This window comes from Anneissia japonica, unplaced genomic scaffold, assembly GCF_011630105.1.
Source record: "Anneissia japonica isolate Jap-2015-1 unplaced genomic scaffold, ASM1163010v1 scaffold287861_len940595_cov192, whole genome shotgun sequence".
Lineage (NCBI taxonomy): Eukaryota > Metazoa > Echinodermata > Crinoidea > Comatulida > Comatulidae > Anneissia > Anneissia japonica.
The window spans coordinates 545926-564486 of record NW_022733264.1 but is presented as its reverse complement, the minus strand read 5'-3'; the positions used below and the strand labels follow the sequence as shown (position 1 = coordinate 564486).

At 35.5% G+C, this 18561-nt stretch overlaps 1 protein-coding gene across 7 annotated transcripts in view; it reads right to left on the bottom strand.

Annotated features, from left to right (window-relative positions):
- Positions 1-15691, bottom strand: part of LOC117116142 (serine/threonine-protein kinase Nek10-like) — a 55447-nt gene extending 39756 nt beyond the window's left edge. For 3 of the 7 annotated variants that reach the window (XM_033260122.1, XM_033260128.1, XM_033260127.1), the window contains exon 1: positions 15410-15691. The gene's annotated coding sequence lies outside the window, so the exon portion shown is untranslated. Of the gene's footprint in view, positions 1-1418; positions 1518-7779; positions 7917-15409 lie in introns of those variants that run through there. The other 4 variants (XM_033260124.1, XM_033260126.1, XM_033260123.1 and 1 more) reach the window with 4 other exon arrangements.
- Positions 15692-18561: the final 2870 nt, after the last annotated feature.

Here is an 18561-nt window from a genome sequence, read left to right as displayed (position 1 = left end):
ATTATAGCTTTAATATTCACATGTTTTGTATTCACAATTTAAAATTTAAATCCAGAGCAAGTGTATAAGTATAACATCCTGGAACTAGTGAAACCAATTGGATGTGGTACTTCCAATATTCTGAAGTAAGGAATGCAGCCGATTGTAACTGGGTGTGAGAAAAAAAAAATCAAATCTGGAGCCGCAAGCAGTTTTTAAGATAGATGTGAAGCATAAAGATGACAATATTATCATTAAAATATACTTTTCTCCCAGCGTTTTCTTCAGTACGTAGGTGACATCTGATCAACAAACAAAGTTTGATATGGGATATGTGTACAAAGTTATAAAAGCTCTCTGGAGCACTGATAACAACAGTGAATCACTATGTGGACTTTACCAGTATTGTTCATCTTCCAAACACAAACTAAACTTTACAAGTATAGAGTTTGTATGATCGACAACCCTTTCTTTTAAGTCAATTGAAAGGAGCCACAGAAGAAAGTGTAAATATATACACAACGTAATCGTTTCTAAAGAAAAAAATAATGCAAATAACTAACATGTCCCCAGTGACTGGTACATTTTTCACTGTCCTCTACACTTCTCTGTATTAAAAAGTCTCGAGTGTTAGGCTTGTACATTTTGCGCTGAGCGGTTGGGAGCTGAGGGGTTGGCCTAGAGGTATTGTTCCTCCTTCTCGTGCTGTTCAAACCCGGCATATTGTCAGGTTTTAGTCTGATCGCTTGTCTCCTTGAATAATCCTCATATTAAGAGGGCAGAAGGCTAAGTACTATCTATGTATCCGTCATATTACATGCTGTATCTAAGTCGGGTGGCACTAAACTGCGGCTTCCCAGAGGCCCGGCCCATATTTCTGATTTCCAATTTGAATGAGGACAAATAAAGAATTACTGTATTCTATTCTAATTCTAAAAACAAAGTCTTTAGTTCCTACTCAACAAGAATTTAATCCATCTTAAATATTAAAAGATTTTTATGGATCACAAAAATCTAGTTATGTGCAAAAATTTCTGTGATTAACTTGCCCATGCCAATTATTTTGTACTAGGAGTAGAACCTGGGATATTTCACTTATGCAGAAGTAGTAAAAAAAAGTTTGTACATTAGTAACTCAAGTTCTAAGGTAGTACTGACAGAAACAGAAAGCAATTTGTTTCCTTCTAAACATGGCTTACATTACAACACAGCTGGGTTGGAATAACACTAAACTAATGCTTAATCTCTTTAATATACAAAGTACCTAAAACAGGGGCTTAAAATCTAAAGTAGGCCTACTAAAATAGGGATTTGAAATAGATTAAAATACAGAATAATTTGTTAAAATAGGCAATTAGTCTTTACATTACCTCAAAAGTTTAAAAACATTTGCATCCATCAGAAAGAAAATGAAAATGAAAATAAAAATATTTTCATACCTTTGTACCTGACTGTAGTAAGTCTATAAGAGTTCAAGAGAGCGACTCCAATTTGAATGACTGCAATCTGTGATGTCACCTAGAGCAAGTGCAAACATGATGATAGCACTTGTATTTATAGTCAAGTGTAAATTATCACAGTTCTATTTACTAATTGTTCTTCATACTATTCATGTCACACCGTGTTCATATTTAAATTAGCCTAAGTAAACTGATAAGTTTCAACCAATCAAATTGCTTTTTAGAAAAACACTGTTAGCACAAAATACAAAAGAGATTAAGTATCACCACAGACCTGGGACTTTTTTACTATTTTAGTACAGAATATAACAAAAGGTTGGTAACTGATGACGTGAGCATTATCCAACAAACCACAGAACAATCATAAAGTCTTAAGATCTATTTATATTTGCATTCTCATTCTAGATAAATTGAAATTTGCAAATACAATAGATTGATGCCAATTTTAGGTATAATAAATAAATTCAATAGAGGATGTAGAATTAAAAAAAAACAACACACAAATGGGATACTGTGTGACAAAACGGGTGATATAAAAGAATAGAAAGTTAAGTTTGAACCCATCAGAATAGAGAGATGGGGAATTTACTACATTATACATTTTTAAAAAGAACAACACACAAACGAAATACTGTACTGTACGACAAAGAGGACGATATAAAAAGAATAGAAAGGTAAGTATGAATCCATCAGAATAGAGGGATGAAGAATTTACTATTGTACATTTTTAAAAAGAGCAAAAATTGGCCAATTCACAAAAAAACAATTTGCAGTGTTTTCCATATTTGGTACCGGTATTATACATCATACATAGGCTAGCATAAAGTAGGTTTAGCCGACAGCGGCCTTATTTCACGCGACATTTTCATTTTTCATAGGCATGTTTAGTGTTAACGTTTCTCTTTAAATCAAAAGTCCCATGGTCTGGATGAATCCAGGCCTGTTGAATAGATTCCCACACGAGTGTATCCCTTCATCAGCACTGCAAAACCTCAAAAGGAGCAATCCTGTGCTTTCCTCGTCATCAGCAGAGTAGTGGAATTCTTGAATGAGAATGAAGTTATAGCGTAGGCCTACCCTCCATGTAATCGTATTATATTATATTATAATACCAATAATTCAAATGAAAAAGGTTTTGAATAGAAATATTTGGTTTTATTTGGGTATGTTTATTTCAGTGTGTCTAGACATTGCGGGAAGTGATTATCACGTAATGGCACTTGAATGAATTCAAGAAGAAAAAGCTGTTATATGAATTGTTCACCACCTTCTTCGGCTCCAAGTAACCAAAACAGCACATGTGTTGTTGTGTCACAGCAGAATGTATGAAGAATGAACGATGTTACCTAGGCTAGACTTCGCCCCTAGGCCTACGAATAAAACCATGTGTTTTGTGTTTTTATTCATAATTTTACGATGCCATAATAAAGTGTTCAAATAAAACCATTTGTCTTGTGTATTACTTCATCGCTTATTATCAGTAATTGGTTTCTTTCCACGAACCCAAAAATAATGGAATATTCCAAGTAATTAATCCTATCGCGCCGGCAACGTGATGGTTCAAAGCGATAATACCATCGCATTGTCTTCGCGATTTTGCGTTGTTTTGTTTTGAGATGCTCCCTTACCTTTAAGCAAACTCCAAGATTATCTCCAAGCAAGTAAAATCAAGTATTAAATAAAAGTGATATGCTTGAAGCCCTATTCCCGGCAATATATAATACAAAATTACTAGTTTAACTGAACTTAGACATTTCTAAACACGAAAAAAATGCAAAATAAGACTATATTTTTTTCCATTTTTTTTTGTGTGTTCCATTCAAAAAATATATGCGGATGAATTTTCTATGCTTGATTTTGCAATAGGTCTAATCAAAGATTTTATAATAACAAGACAGCGTTCTCTGCGGTTTGCATGTAACAAATAGAAGCGTCCAATTCACGCAGAAAACAATAGCAAGTAATTGTAATTGAAGGAGGGCGTCCTAATTGTTATTATGGCGGTTGTTCCAGAATTTGCACTGAGATCCTAGATGTCAAAATTCAAAAGTAATTGTAAAGAGAAATTTACTGCTGGAAATCCCAGCCTAGAAAACCTAACAACTACTAAAGTGTATCCAACCATACTATAAAAAAGCCACCCAATTAAAAAACTTCATGCCCCAAATATCTTCTTCAGGACATACTACACTACATAACAATAAGCAATAAAATTCATCCTCTTAATAAAAGTGACAAGTAAATATGAAACATATAGAAAAAAACAATACTAATTGTAAATTTCCCACGACAATTTCTCAGTCTCTAACAAAAAAGTATGATGTTTTGTGATCTTAAGAAGAATTAGATATATAAATTGTCCCATTTTTAAAGCACCTATTTATAAGCTTAAAACTAGCATGTCACCCTTGCTGTTAAAAAAGAAGTTGAATTAACTAATGTCGGGCACTCACGTGCACGGCATTCGTCCACGGCGCGATTCTCCGAAGAACGCAATGCAACGACAAACATGCACCAGATCATTTTTAAGGTCTATCCGTTCAGACTGGCACCAAAACTCAACATCGCGTCATCTTCCGGTCACAAGTAGCGGAGTTGTCGTACGACCGTCGTACGAGGCAGCGAGTGCCCGACTTAAAAAGAAGAAATTTAAAGATGCACTTTCTGTCATGAGCTCAACAAATTAAAAAATTCGGTACCATATTTGAATTACAGCATTTAAGTTTGTAACTTTAACACGTTGGCTGCCAGCGACGAGTATACTCGCTCATAGGGTGTTGCTGAGGGCGCCAGGAACGAGTATACTCGTCAAATCGGGGGAAACATTCTAGCGTTTATAACTTCTTTATTATACATTGTAGAACCACAGACTCAACGGCTGGTAGTTCGGGGAAGATACACCTCGACGATAACGTACAAATGACATATATGTCTGTTGTGTTATTTTGCCGGTAGTACACTCGAGCAGTACAAGTGAGGGCGCCCTTTGAACATATACCAACCCATGCAAAAAGCGGACGAGATAACTCGCACTTGGCATAGTCAGTAAAAAGTTCTATCACAGTGCCATCGACGAGCATACTCGCCCCCCTAATATTTTCCCGCCAATTTATTAGACACTTCATTTTGATGACATATGACTAGATAAAATTTCAAAAAAGCATGTTTGTACATGTAAACTTGTTTTGGCACACGGGAAGGAACCTTAAAAAAAGGTCTGGCAGTCAACGTGTTAACAAGGAAGGAATGTGACTATGGCTATTTTTATGAGTTTCATAGGTAATAATCCTACTTCACATGCTTCATTGTTGTCCGGGCGAGTCGATTGGCCGAGCGGTTAAGACAGGGGAACCATGAAATACAGCCATAATATTGGCGCTGGTTTAGAACGGCATGCTCCCCTATGGTTCCGGTGGTGGAACAAGGCTTCTCGGATAAGGACTCTAAACCGTAGGCCCAGTGTACACAATTGGCTCGTGAACCCAGTACATCATTCGAGAAAAGTAGGGGGTTACCTGGGTGTACTGGTCCATTTCCACTCTCCTGTCAGGCCACAGAAGGAGCGTTTACATCGCGGCCCACGTCAGGTATTCATGCTACCTGCGAATGCGAATCCTTCTACCACACTACGTAAGCAAGATCATACACACTAGCTACGTAGTGACTCGATAAGAAGAATTGTTGCCCGGGGTATCAACTTCAGAACCATTCATCCTTCGAATTGTTACCTCCTAACAAACGGAAGTTACATATTATACTTAGTGAATTTAGCCTGAATTTTCCTACCTGTCACATTTTTCTATCTATTTCTATTCTATTCAGACCACAATTACCAAGCATGTATTGACAACTACAGTGTAAGTAGGCCTACATGCCAACTGAAACCCACCTAGATCTGTGTGGCTCCATTGAGAGTAGCTTCAATCGTCAAAACTGTAAACTGCTGAGCGTGCTGCTTTCCTTTTTTTCAGTGCACATTAAAGAATGAATGAACTCTTCTGAAAAGAGTAGAGGATTGTCTCCCAGTGTATACTGCCTAATTTACAACCAAAAGGTCTCCACTGGATGTCTGGATTTTGTTGTGCGTTATCAATGCCTGTGTTCATACAGTATGCAACTTGTCTTTATATTTAGCGGGTAAAACTCATCGAGTTACCTGTGGCCCTACAACCAACCCTCCTTCATGCTTTGTATAATGGGTAGTTTAGGTCATGTTGTGATTTGGCCTCTATTAAAGCCAAAGCCCAGCACTTCCATTTGCCATTGTGAGCCTGTAGGTTTGGCCGTTCCCCACCGTTTCATCCAGACAGTTGTTATAGTGACTATAACTCCCTGTTCCATCGAAACCTTCCTTTGTTTGGGTAGACCCTCACACACTTATCAGGGCGAAAGTTGCCTCTTCTGTCCAGGCATTGTTTCGGTTCATTGTTGTTCAGAAAATTAATCGGAAATAATAAAATAAAGTTACCATTTTGCGGCGTAGGAGCAATGCACATGTTGTCATCTTCGGAGACCTGAGAGCTAAGAGACAGAAATAATGCTTATCATCGTACTCGTAGCATCTGAGGTATTTTGGACATCCCTGATTGGGCCTGTAGGCCTAAAAGTCAATAATGTCATCACCTAGGTCACAAAGATTAGCCTCGGGCAACTTTCTATTGGTAAAGTTTGGTGGTTTGGCTGGACGGCATTTTGGCCAGTGTTTTCTCTATGTAAAAGAACTAGCTTTACAAAAGAATAAAAGTATTCCTTGCTATGACTGTGTAAGCCTTAAAAACGGAATGAAGCTCATGTTCCTACTTTTGGGTGGGTCACACCCTGATTGATTGCTGCAATATGCCCACATGCAAAGTTGTATTGCTAAAATTGGTGTGTTGAGTTTTTAGAGGATTATAAACAAATTTTGATTTGGGGCACAGTTTAAAATTGACTTAGTGACAATGATTACTGCCACAAACTTAAGTATAAACAGGCCCTATGAATGATGTAGCAATTCAATTATGATAATAAAACAGTAAAAATGGGCAGACATTTCCTTCATCTTCTGGGGCAGATGCAGAGAGTGTAGACGGTGCGATCACACCCCCTTAAATTGTATTAAGAAAAATAATTTGTTGTATTGTATTGTTGATATACTGTATCATCATTGTTATCATTACGAGAATAGTACTAGTAAGATTTTTGTGTCTATGCCCCCCAGGGGCAAAGACACTATGTTATGATCTGGCAGTTAAAGATGGCAGAAAGGGTAAATCCGGTGGAGGTACATGATGGGTCATGTGTCATCTTAATAGGTTATTACTGTAAAAAAAATCATAAAAAATACACCACACATTTCCTGATAACCGAATCCCATGTGGATACTTTATTAGTAAATATAGTATTTAAGGCAGTATAGGGCATAGACACATGCCCCCGCTGGGAACCTATGTTTAAAGTATAAGAGTGCAATTTTCAGGCACCTACAGTAGAGGTCCATATTCTCAAAATTTTCACACTTAGCCCCAACCATGGTGGGGCTGAGTTGGTGTGTGTGTGGCCTCTCACGCCCCTCCTACTGCCAAAACCTGTATCTGCCCCAGATCTTCTCCTTCCAGCATTTATTCAATCACATTTCTGTTCCTTTCAACTTTCCAAATTATGCCTAGAGGCGCTAACACACGAAGGAAGTAAATGTTTTAGGGATTAACGGTGGAAACAGGATACAGTACTGTATATTAACCAAAAATATTTTTCATAGGGGATTCCCCTTCCCTAAACAATTATGAATTTGACTACAGAGTCAGGATTAAATCCCATGATGTATAATAAGGACAATTGTGAAAGGTAAGTCTCCAAATTTGAGACAGCAATTATCCGAAGCATTCAACGCTGTCGTCAGTGTCACAATTGTCACTATGAATGTCAGTGAGGCTATTTATAAAGAGATAATCTACAATTTACAATGCAATTGTTAGCCTCGGTCCCAGGCCCTAGTTTTGGGTTACTCACTCTCTATTGCACTTAGTGCACACGATACCTAATTTAACTGGCATCCCATACTCAATTTTTTTGGGGGGATTTGGGCCTGGGCAAACGATTCGTGCGATTCATTTCCCACATCAAATTCGATTTGATATCATATGCATGACTGATTTTGTAAATCATGTGATTAGCTTACTTCACGCATATTAATTAATCTTAGTAAATTTTCAAAATTGAAGATGCAGATATCTCGACTAGTACAAGCTAGATCAGCTCCCTTCTGCCTACCTACTTGAATTAAAACAGTTAGTATATAGTTCTGGCCTACTAAGAACGACTATGGACTGATTACAGGAGTACTGTAGGCTATACTTACAGAACCTTGCTCACCGCTAGCTGCTACACAGATTTAGGTCTTTAGGGTAGAGTATTGTTAAAAAGATAGGCCTCTGTAAGTAAGAACTTAAAAGTAGGCCAAGCTACTTCTAGACTCCAGAGGCCGGTGCCATCCTCCTGGAAAGTAAAAGTGTTGTATTTGTAATGGTATTGCCATCAAATCAAATTTAGTCTTACTAGGGTCTATTCTAAGTATTTTAGGCCTGTTTTATTTAGGAGGACTATTTTTTAGTCATGCCTAACTAGTCGACGCAAGTGACTCAGTTTTGTGGCTCCGAAAATATGAACATTTGATCAGTTGAAATTGTTTATTTCGGTCCGCTCATTTATCCAAATACGGAATATAATAAGATTACGTCATTCTTTTGGCATCCTGGTACCTGCATTCAGTGTTTTACAAGTCGCTTATTCTGTTTCTAAATTAATCTCTCGTTGGTGGCGCTGTCCAGAATGAAAAAAATAATTTAAAAAAAAGACTTGTGGCAAGTCTATGCAATTGTTACATTCTGTGTATTGTTTACTTGAATACCGTAACCAAGGCTGATTTTTTTTCCTAATATTTCACTACTACTGCCTTTTTTCAACTGCAATTTACCACATCCCACACAAGCAGAAATTGTTCGCATGGGATAGAAAATTTGAGAAATCCACCAACTTTAATGTTGGGTTTTCGTTCATTTGTGTGAATCCATCCACAGGAACTACACAGGTGGGTTCCATGTAGCTTCCTTTAGTGAATATCTCATATAATGAATTCTAGTTGCTGTTATCAGTTGACTGGAACAGTCGTAGCAAGGTCATCAATGTCTAGGTTAACAGTGGAAAAAAATCCTCTGAAAAGTTGTTTGTCACATGATCATTTCTAACGCTTTGTAAAATTTTCTGTACATATTTTCTGAATTGTTGAATTTTCTTAAATAAAACAACTAGCCAATTTCCAATCGACCTCTAAAAAGCATTTTACTGTAATCTGTTTTTTTTATAACTCTGAAGAAAAAAAGATTAATAGCTATTTAAACAATTAAAGAACTGTATGCAACCTTCTTATACTTGGTAAATAGTAGTAAAGTAGAGTAAGCTAAAAAAAAAAATTCTTTGTGTTGCACAAGCCAGACCATACCAAAATTATGAAAATATTTATTGACATTTGTCTTCATTTTTGGCAAATAGCTGCCCAAAACACTTAGCAAAGGAGGAGCCCAAAAATATTTCCAATTCCATAATTAACCTAGATTTTAACCCTGTGGTTACCATTTCATTAACAAAAAGGCATTACCGTAGTTCCTGGGTTGTAAGCACACCTTGGGTCATACAGGTAAGCCCACCCCCACCTCCCCCCACTTTATACTTAATTTTCTTACCTCAATCCCAACCAAAATGGGACTGAGGTGGTCTACATCCTCCATTGTGGGATTTTCTCCCTGGGGCCCCCTGTATTTCAATTCCTGGATCTGCCACTGATAATGTAATGTACGTAATGTAGTAATGTACTTTGATAGTGATTTATTAATACAGAAAGTCTCAAAGTACTCAATGCATGGACTAGTTCTTACAGTAAATTCCTTCTCCCCAAGGGTCACTTCATGACTGACCAACTTGGTAAACCAATGCTAGCTACTTTTGTCTGTCCACAACGGGTTGTCTGGACCAAAACACCAGGTTAACACTTTATTCCTCTCAAAAAAGTAAGAAAAGAAAAAATGTGCAACCATTTTTGGAGACATGTTCTTCTGTGATTTTAATGCCCTTTTGAAAGTCAAAACTCTTCAAGCTTCATTGACTTTATCGTTATTTTTAGAAAATTTCTATTAAAAAGGTACAAATTGTCAACACTTCCTTTTTAGGGGATTATTTGAGGTCCTGGTTTCTATAGCAATATATACTTTGATTATTTAGTGTAACTATGTAACCGGTGTTGCTATAAACAAACTGTCAAAAATCCACAAAGACCTTTTTTATATTGTTGGTACATTTTTCTATTTTAAACAGTTTTTTTTTGTAGTGGTAAAACTTTAACACTGCCATTAATTATTAATTCTGTACACAAGTATCAAGTTATTGTTGGTCAAGACAGTGGTTGATATTTTGTTTTTAAAAACACATGTTTAGGATACTTATTGTACTGTAACAATAAGTTTTGACGTATCATAGCGAGTTTAAAAAATGGTACTCTACCAAAGCTAAAACTATTTTTAAAAAGCTTGGTACTGTACAAGGCCGAGGTAAATGATCTGCTGGTGATGTCTTGGGCAGAAATTTGGTTAACATGTGTGAAGTAAATATCAAAATGAAACCAACTTACACATTCTCAAGGACAATTATAGGCCCCTTGCTTTGTTTACATATATTCATGCACTTAGTGGTTCAGTGCGTTCACACCCAGCATTAGATTCCATATTTCTTGCAAAAAAGCAATCTTCACTATCTTTGTTCTCCTGTGACATTTCCTTTACCATCGCTGTTTCAAATTTTACCAGGCTATAAGAACACTGATGCGTTAAGCGCATTGCATGTAAGTAAACAATGCAGAGAAACTACTGTACCAACTGTTTGTTATTTTGCAAATTCATAATGGGTTATAGTCTTCCCACCATGCAGAAAACAAAGTAACATAACTGGTATGTACATTATCCTTCAGTCTGTCCTACTCTACAACTTGCTATCATTTTTAATATCATTTCCTTGTTTTCTTGCATAGGCACCTCTCTTTCATTTTTGACATGCAAACATTCTTATGAAAAATACATTACTGCAAAATGCTGGAGCTTTGACAAACTTTTTACTAAATTAAACTAATTAAAATTCCCTTTTTTCTGCAATTCTTAGTAAATAATTTACTCTATGTATAAAGGCCAATTTACTTTTATATTACAAACATTTGTAAAAAAAAAAATAATTAAAAAAATTATAGCTCACTTATTAAAGGGATTTTATTTATTTATTTATTTATTTTTTTATGATGGAGATCAACACAATTCAGTTTCCACAAATATACCAACCTTCTATTTACTCTGTCCACACATTTCTGACAAAAAACTGTTGTATGCCCATATATAGTCATGATGTGCCAATATATGTGGCAAAGACAAGCCAAACCAGTCACTCGTCGCAAATTGTGTTTCAGAGAAAATAGCAAAAACATGCTAGAATGTAAAATTTTTAAAAATCTATTTTATTTCACTAAACTGAGGTTTATGTACCTATACATCATGCTGTGCTGTTATTTTTCCCAATTTCAATGTTAAAACAACACTTTTTAAAGATTTTATGATAGTTTCTGCATGAGAAATGCTTGAAATCATAAACTTTGAAGGCTGAGTTCTCATATGTGGTAAAGACAAGCCAAACCAGTCACTCGTCGCAAAAATCGATTTTGAGTTATTAATACAGGGTTAAGGAGTAAAATAAGAGCTATAAAATGGTAAAAAAATCATTCAAATCCAACATTTCCTTATGAAGTTACAAGCATTTAAGCATACAGCTGTTTAAAGAACACTATATGAGAAATCAGCCTTCAAAGTTTATGATTTCAGGCATTTCTCATGCAGAAACTATTACAAAATCATTAAAAAGTGTTGTTTTAACATTGAAATTGGGAAAAATAACAGCACAGCATGGTGTATAGGTACATAAACCTCAGTTTAGTGAAATAAAATAGATTTTTAAAGATTTTACATTCTAGCATGTTTTTCTCTGAAACACAATTTGCGACGAGTGACTGGTTTGGCTTGTCTTTGCCACATATATTGTTCTTTAAACAGCTGTATGCTTAAATGCTTGTAACTTCATAAGGAAATGTCGGATTTGAATGATTTTTTTACCATTTTATAGCTCTTATTTTACTCTTTAACCCTGTATTAATAACTCAAAATCGATTTTTGCGACGAGTGACTGGTTTGGTTTGTCACATATGGTCATGATGTGATGTCATCATGACCATATTTAGGCATTACACATGTTTTTGTCAAATAAAATAGTGTGGAAGGAATTAAAGAAAACTAATTTAAGGTCTATGCAAAGAATAAGGTAGGCTTACTGTACTTGTATTATGAATTCTGTTTGAATATATTTGTATATTGTTCCAATTAAAATTTACTTATAGATAGATTACTGTACAGGTCAAAATCTACAGACAGATATACTGCAAGACAATCGTCTTGCAGTCCCCACTGCTGTCACCCTTCCTCAACATAGTAAATTAATATTTGATAAGTTATAGCCCTTTTCTGGAGGAAAACAAATTAGGTACAGATAAATATTTCTAAGATATTGAAGGGGTGTTTAAAAGAATTATTATAAAAGCCTAAGATAAAGATAAAGGTTTTTAAAAAACAGGGGGAAAAGAGGTTATTAATTTCCCAGTTTCTTAATTTTCAATCATTCATATTTTATTTGTTTTTATTAATTATTTCTTTAAGGTGAATTCTGGATCTGCGCCTGATCTCACTGAATTCAAGTTTATATAATAATAACAAATATATATAGATATTATTTTATAGACATTTATCCATGGCATAATTTTTTTGAATTATTACTGAATATTATTATTATGAATGCTGGGCTCATGCTAACCAATCACCAAGTCACCATGTGCGAAAATTATCTTGGATTGGCATAAAAAAAACAGTCAACTACTATAGCCGGTTTGTTTTCGTTTAAGCTCCATTTTTCATTTCCATGTGACGTCTATTTGTATTGTTTTTGTGGTCTGGCTGCAAATGTAACTGTGTTCTTTACAACATATTTGTTATTTGTTAGTTATTTTAACGCGATGGATACAGGGCAGCGGACGATGACTAAATGAAGCTACTACACTCACGACTGCTGACTAACTGGTAGTGTACCCTTTAGGCACAAACTGACGACGGGAGCAGACCTACTAGGCAGCTGACCGTCAGGTACATAATGACTTCCTAGCTTGGGTTCCTGAATGTGATACAGTAATACCAACATCAGGCCTAGCTAGGCCTATGCAATGATAGGAAGAGCATAACATAATATTAATAATAATTTAATCAATGATTTTGTGTTCTTGTCTAATACGTGAAATACATTCAAATATTGTGTGTAATATTTTACGAATGCACCATGCGGGTTGTTTTGTTAACAGTTACAGGCAATTGCGGAGTGAGTAAATCGTGGTTTAATCTAACCATGCTAGGCCTAGATCGTCTAGACTACGTCATCGAGTATCATGGTGAAAACTTTGAACCAACGTACCACTGTGGTGAAGGATCGTGACGTAGCAAAAACAATGATATTAAATAAAATATTGAGCATGGATAAATAATTTAAACAAGGATAGAGCCAGCTGGGAAGGGGGATATCACACCAGGGGTGTATCCAGGATTTTTTCTTGGTGGGTTGTGATCATAATTTTTTGGACATTTTCACAGTGAAATAACAGCAAGATGTGATTAAAATGTCAACACAATTTTTTATTTTTTATTGTGATGTCCGGGCCTGCATGATGTTCACCACATATAGGTCTAGCAAAGGCAGCGTGTGCAACAGCAATATCGAACTTTAACAGTGCATGTGTTGCCCAGCAACAACTGTATTAGTTGCTGGTGGGAGACAGGAAAATCGATTACAGCACTACAAGCTTAAATCGGATGGCTGGCTCAGTTTCAGAATTGCTGGAATTGAGATAGATTACGTCACGCAATTGGCAAGGACTCATTGCTGGTACCTCATCAATGCCTTTTCATTTATGTCATTGTGAAAAGGCCCTAGAAAAAACATGTCTTTGGAAAAAATGTGGACCTTTGAAAATTTTTGGAGGATGGTACAACCATCCCTACCCTCCTTGCATATACCCATGCGCACACCCATAGGCAAATCCTGGCACCACCCCTGAATTTCATAATCCCTGTTTGGATTTTATGTCCTGATACATATGCTGAAAATGCAAAATACAGGTTTTGTGGATACACTATGTTTGGAATACCATAGTACAGTAGGACACCACTTGATAATGATTACATATTAATCATAATGTATACTTGAATCAAATACAGCATAGTAACTTTTTAGGAAAGGGTATTGTAGGCCTACACTATCAGTAGGACATTTAGCTTTACAATAATACCTGGATTAGGCCCATAATAAACTGGCTAAAATGATTTTTAACAATTTACACTGAACCCAGGAACATGATCCATTGTATAATTTTGTGAATTATTATCTAATATTATTATGAACGTGCTTATCACTGCATGGAAGTATCATAAAAAGAGTCATTCAACTAATTGCCTTGACAAATTACTACTAGTACCACAAAAGCATCGGAAACCCATCTTATCCCTAAGGCCATTAGTTTTGGAGATGACCTTATTGTAAAGTTTCTGTACAGAATTTGAAATGTTATAGTACAGTACAATCTATGGGCACATTTTGTTTAGGTGTACTGACATATTTTGCCTTTAACAAATGTTTTTACCATGGTGAACTATGTACTTTCCTTTTCTAATTTCATTCAAACAACAGTCACCAATGTAAAATGTCACACTGCATATGCTATACGTTTTTGTGAGTTACTGCATATATTTATTTTATTGCCATTTTTGTTGATTTGGCATCACTTTCATTCAGTATTTCCTCAAAACCTTCTTTGTACAAAATTAAACAATTGGCTGGCAGAGTTTCAGAGACGCGATATCCAACCCTCAGCAACGACTGGTTACAAATTTTAATAAGACAAATATGCAAGAAATTTGTTTACCAAACAGTTTTGGAAAATTTTTAGTGGTTTTTAAAATTTGGCTAAAGCATTTTCAATTTGGCGAAAGAGATTAAAAACCTTCCGCCATTTTGGCGAAAGAAAATAGAAATGGGTAAAATATTTTAGTCTCAAAAAGTCTGAGCAAATTTCCTGTGGACCCGTCCCATGGAAATATCCCCTGTGGACCCCATCTATGCGATAGTCCTTGTATAAATAAATTCATTTAGAACAATGAAATAGTAGAGGCCTAGGAATATGATAGGCCTGGTAATTATTGTAAGGAGGTCCTACTCAAACCTTTTCTTAATCTTGGGTCTCTACAGCAGTAACAAAATAGGCCTAAAAAAAATTCTTAATATTGTTCTTCTAATCTTTTTTATGACACTTTTAATGTGTCCATAAATAGGCCTCTATTCTAGGTAGGGGAATATTTAATTCTAAATTCATTTTTAAAAAAAGTGTGGCCAAGGTAGCTGTGTAGCACTAGGGCCTAGGCCTAGCCCATTTATGCTAAAAACTGCTGACCTACTACACTGTACACAAGTGTCGGTAAGCCCCTGAAAGCCCTCAGCTCAGCAGGTGTAACTCATCAGGAAATTCAAAAGGTAACCTAAGGCCATGGAGTTATAATTATTTTGGGCCTAGAGAGAGAGGCATAAACCTGAGTCAAAAAACACATCAGAACACGCACTTTTGTTGGATGAATGTTATTCAATTTTTTAAATTACAATGTAGACCTAGTACTAGTAAACATTAAAAAATATCAATTACACTAGGCTATATGTAGTGCTAGAATAGAGGTACAACAACATCAACAAGGTAGCATTTTTTACAACAATAGCAAATAAATGGCTGCCTACACAACGTTTGCCGTAACCATACTCACGGTAAACAGTAGTTGAGTTGAACCCTTGTTACCTTGTAAAATCATTCGGCCGTGATAAAGTCTCTGCTTGAGTAAAGTATCAATATTTTACTGATGTAGATGTTCACAATGAGGGCTTAAAATGGCCACTTTTTCTAAAACAGCAAGAGATTTAACCCGAAATATGAGTCCATTTAAACTGCGGCTTGAGGTTCCAAATTCCAATAAAAACCAACCTGTCAAGAGCACAGCCCGCATCAAGTAACAGGTTGAAGAGGCTAGGCGGTGACGCTCGGAGATCGACGAAGGTAATCAAGTATGAACTATAAATTTCTTGAGACGTTCATGAAGGATTCTAGGTGGCGCGTTTCATAAATTAGAAACAATAATGAGCTCCTTATAAGAAACTAAATAAAAGAAAAAGTTTTTCCATTAAAATTAGGCCTAGTATATATGGACGTTTTTTTTTCTTCAAGATATAACACTTATATCTTTAGGCCTACTGGATGGAACAAGGCTATAGAGAACATATAAAGCAGAAGTGATAGCTATCTATAAAGTCTTATATGGTGGTACAAACGAAATGATAAAACAATGAACATGATAAGACAATACCCTGCCTCGCCTTACCATTCATTTTTTTTTTGTCGTTTCATTTTTTTTTTGTCGTTTCATTTGTAGCGCCACTAAGGCTTTATGAATAGGCTACCGCTTCTGTTTTATTACTTCTCTATATAATCTTATTCCATCAAGTTTATTACCAGTACATGATGATGACCTGTGGTCGAAATTACCAGTAGGGGCCTACAATAAATATTTTATTTTTAGACAGATTTCTTAATAATACATCGTGTAGCATAGCTCTCAACGAATGTAGTCCTGTAAATATAGATTATATAAATCATTTTTTTAATAAAACAACCTTAAATTAGCCCAATTTTCCATTATATACTAAATTTATATTAGTTCTAAGTTTCTCCCCGATGCATTATTGCTGATATTATGTCTAAGTCTGTGTGATTGGGCAGTACACTGGGAGATTTCCTCCATGGGGAGACAATCCCCTTTTCCGAATAGTGTACTGTGTTCTTTAACGTGCACATGGGCCATAATGTACACGGGAGCTAAAACGGTTCCCTATCGTAACTTGCATTTCAGCCTTCCAACAGCGATGGCAATTGAACCGAGGACCTAGATATCTCCAGCAATGCCGTATACGTTGATGAGTGACAAAATAACACTACTTTGAATAGATTTTATTCGCTAAGCATATATCAAATAGGCCTACTTATTTTATCGATGATAGATAGTAACATTATTTCCGATGATGATCCATGGGGCGTAGGCTGGTTTGCATTGGGAGAAAAGTGGGGTGAAAAAATTCCGAATGCGACGAACCCATCCCCACGTCGGTATATTATTTCCGCAAAATATGAGTTATAAAAAAAAACAAAAAAAACAAAAAAAACAGAACGTTTGCGTTTTGTTGTCGGAAATAGGGATTATTTCTGCATTCTAAATTGTGCATCTCCGCTCCCCCACCCAACGCCGAAACTGACCTGCACATTGTGCCTACCTTCGATACTATTATCATATAGGCTTATCATCAACTATAAGGAATGGGCCTAAATTGACAGAAAAAAAACCCCTTCATATAGGGTGACAAAAGTGTGGGTAGAGAAATTGGAAGTTGAATGTTTTCAATTCTATTGTATATACATATTCTCTATATACATAAGTCGTTGAATGAACTGTTTCATTCATTCATTCATTCATTCATTTTATTCGAAATTCATATACAGCATAAAAATGTCAAGGATAAAAACACGATAAAGTAACTCAATAGTCAAACTTATTTCCATTGTGGTCCTTAAAAATTAATTAATTCCAAATATGATTTCATAACAACAACTAAAATATTCACTCAACACAACGATCATTACCATTATTATTTTCTCTGGTTAACCACTTTTTTTTAGATGATCTTTTACTTTTCTTTTGAATTCGTAGATTGATGATGACTGTTGTATTGTACTTGTAATGAATTCCAAATAATTGTTGTTGAGGATAGAAATGTTGTTTGAGCATGCCAATACCAATTACATGACATGTCTATAATAGCAAATTTAGAGAATCTAGTGTTGTAATTATGTAATGAATTGGCTCTCTGTATTCATTCCCTGATATATTTTGGGCTTAAATTGTTTAGAATGCGATACATATGGGTTAATTTTAACTGATTCACTCTAAGGTCTATTGGAAGCCAGTTTAATTTGGAAAATTAATTGGCACCAATATGAGGCCTGGGGGATATACCAAAAATACATCTCACAAGTTTATTTTGAGAAGATTGTAGCTTTACTTTTAACGATTTTCTTAAGCAAGCATACCAAAAATTGCATCCGTAATTGCAAAAAAATAAAACTGGAGGCTAACAATTTTAGAGTGTAAAAGTTAAGGTTGTCTAATTCGATATAAGAATTTAACCCTAGAATTAACCTTTTTTAAAACAGAGTAAGCAATTTCTTCACAATTAAGATTCTGATTCAGCAAAATTCCTAAATATTCAACTGACTTATGGTTCTCAATAATGTTACCAATACAGTGCACTCTTAAACTAGGTTGATTTTCAAGCATGCGATTTGAACCAAGTAATATTGAGGAAGTTTTACTATAATTAAGACACAACTTATTATCAATTAGCCATGTATTTACCAATAATTCATCGCTTAACTTATTTTGTATTTCTACACTGTTTTTATCAGACAACAAACACGGTGTCGTCAGCATACAGAAGAATTTTACAATTAATTGCTGATTCCATATCATTTACGTAAGCAAGGAATAACAGGGGCCCCAAAAATGGAACCCTGGGGGACTCCACACTTTATTTCGGAAAAGGATGAGTAAGTTCCATCAAAGTCAACCAATTGCCATCGATCATTAAGATAAGAATAAAACCAATCTACAGTTCTTTTGGACAGACCCATCGCTTTCAACTTTCCAAGAATAATAGTATTCTCCACCGTGTCAAACGCTTTCTGCAGATCTAAGACAACCATACCAGTTAAGTTAATATAGTCTGACAAGTGGATCAAACAAGAATCAGTTGAAAATGATGGTCTGAAACCCTACTGGAAATCATAGATAAGAGATTTTTTAGTAAAGTAGGC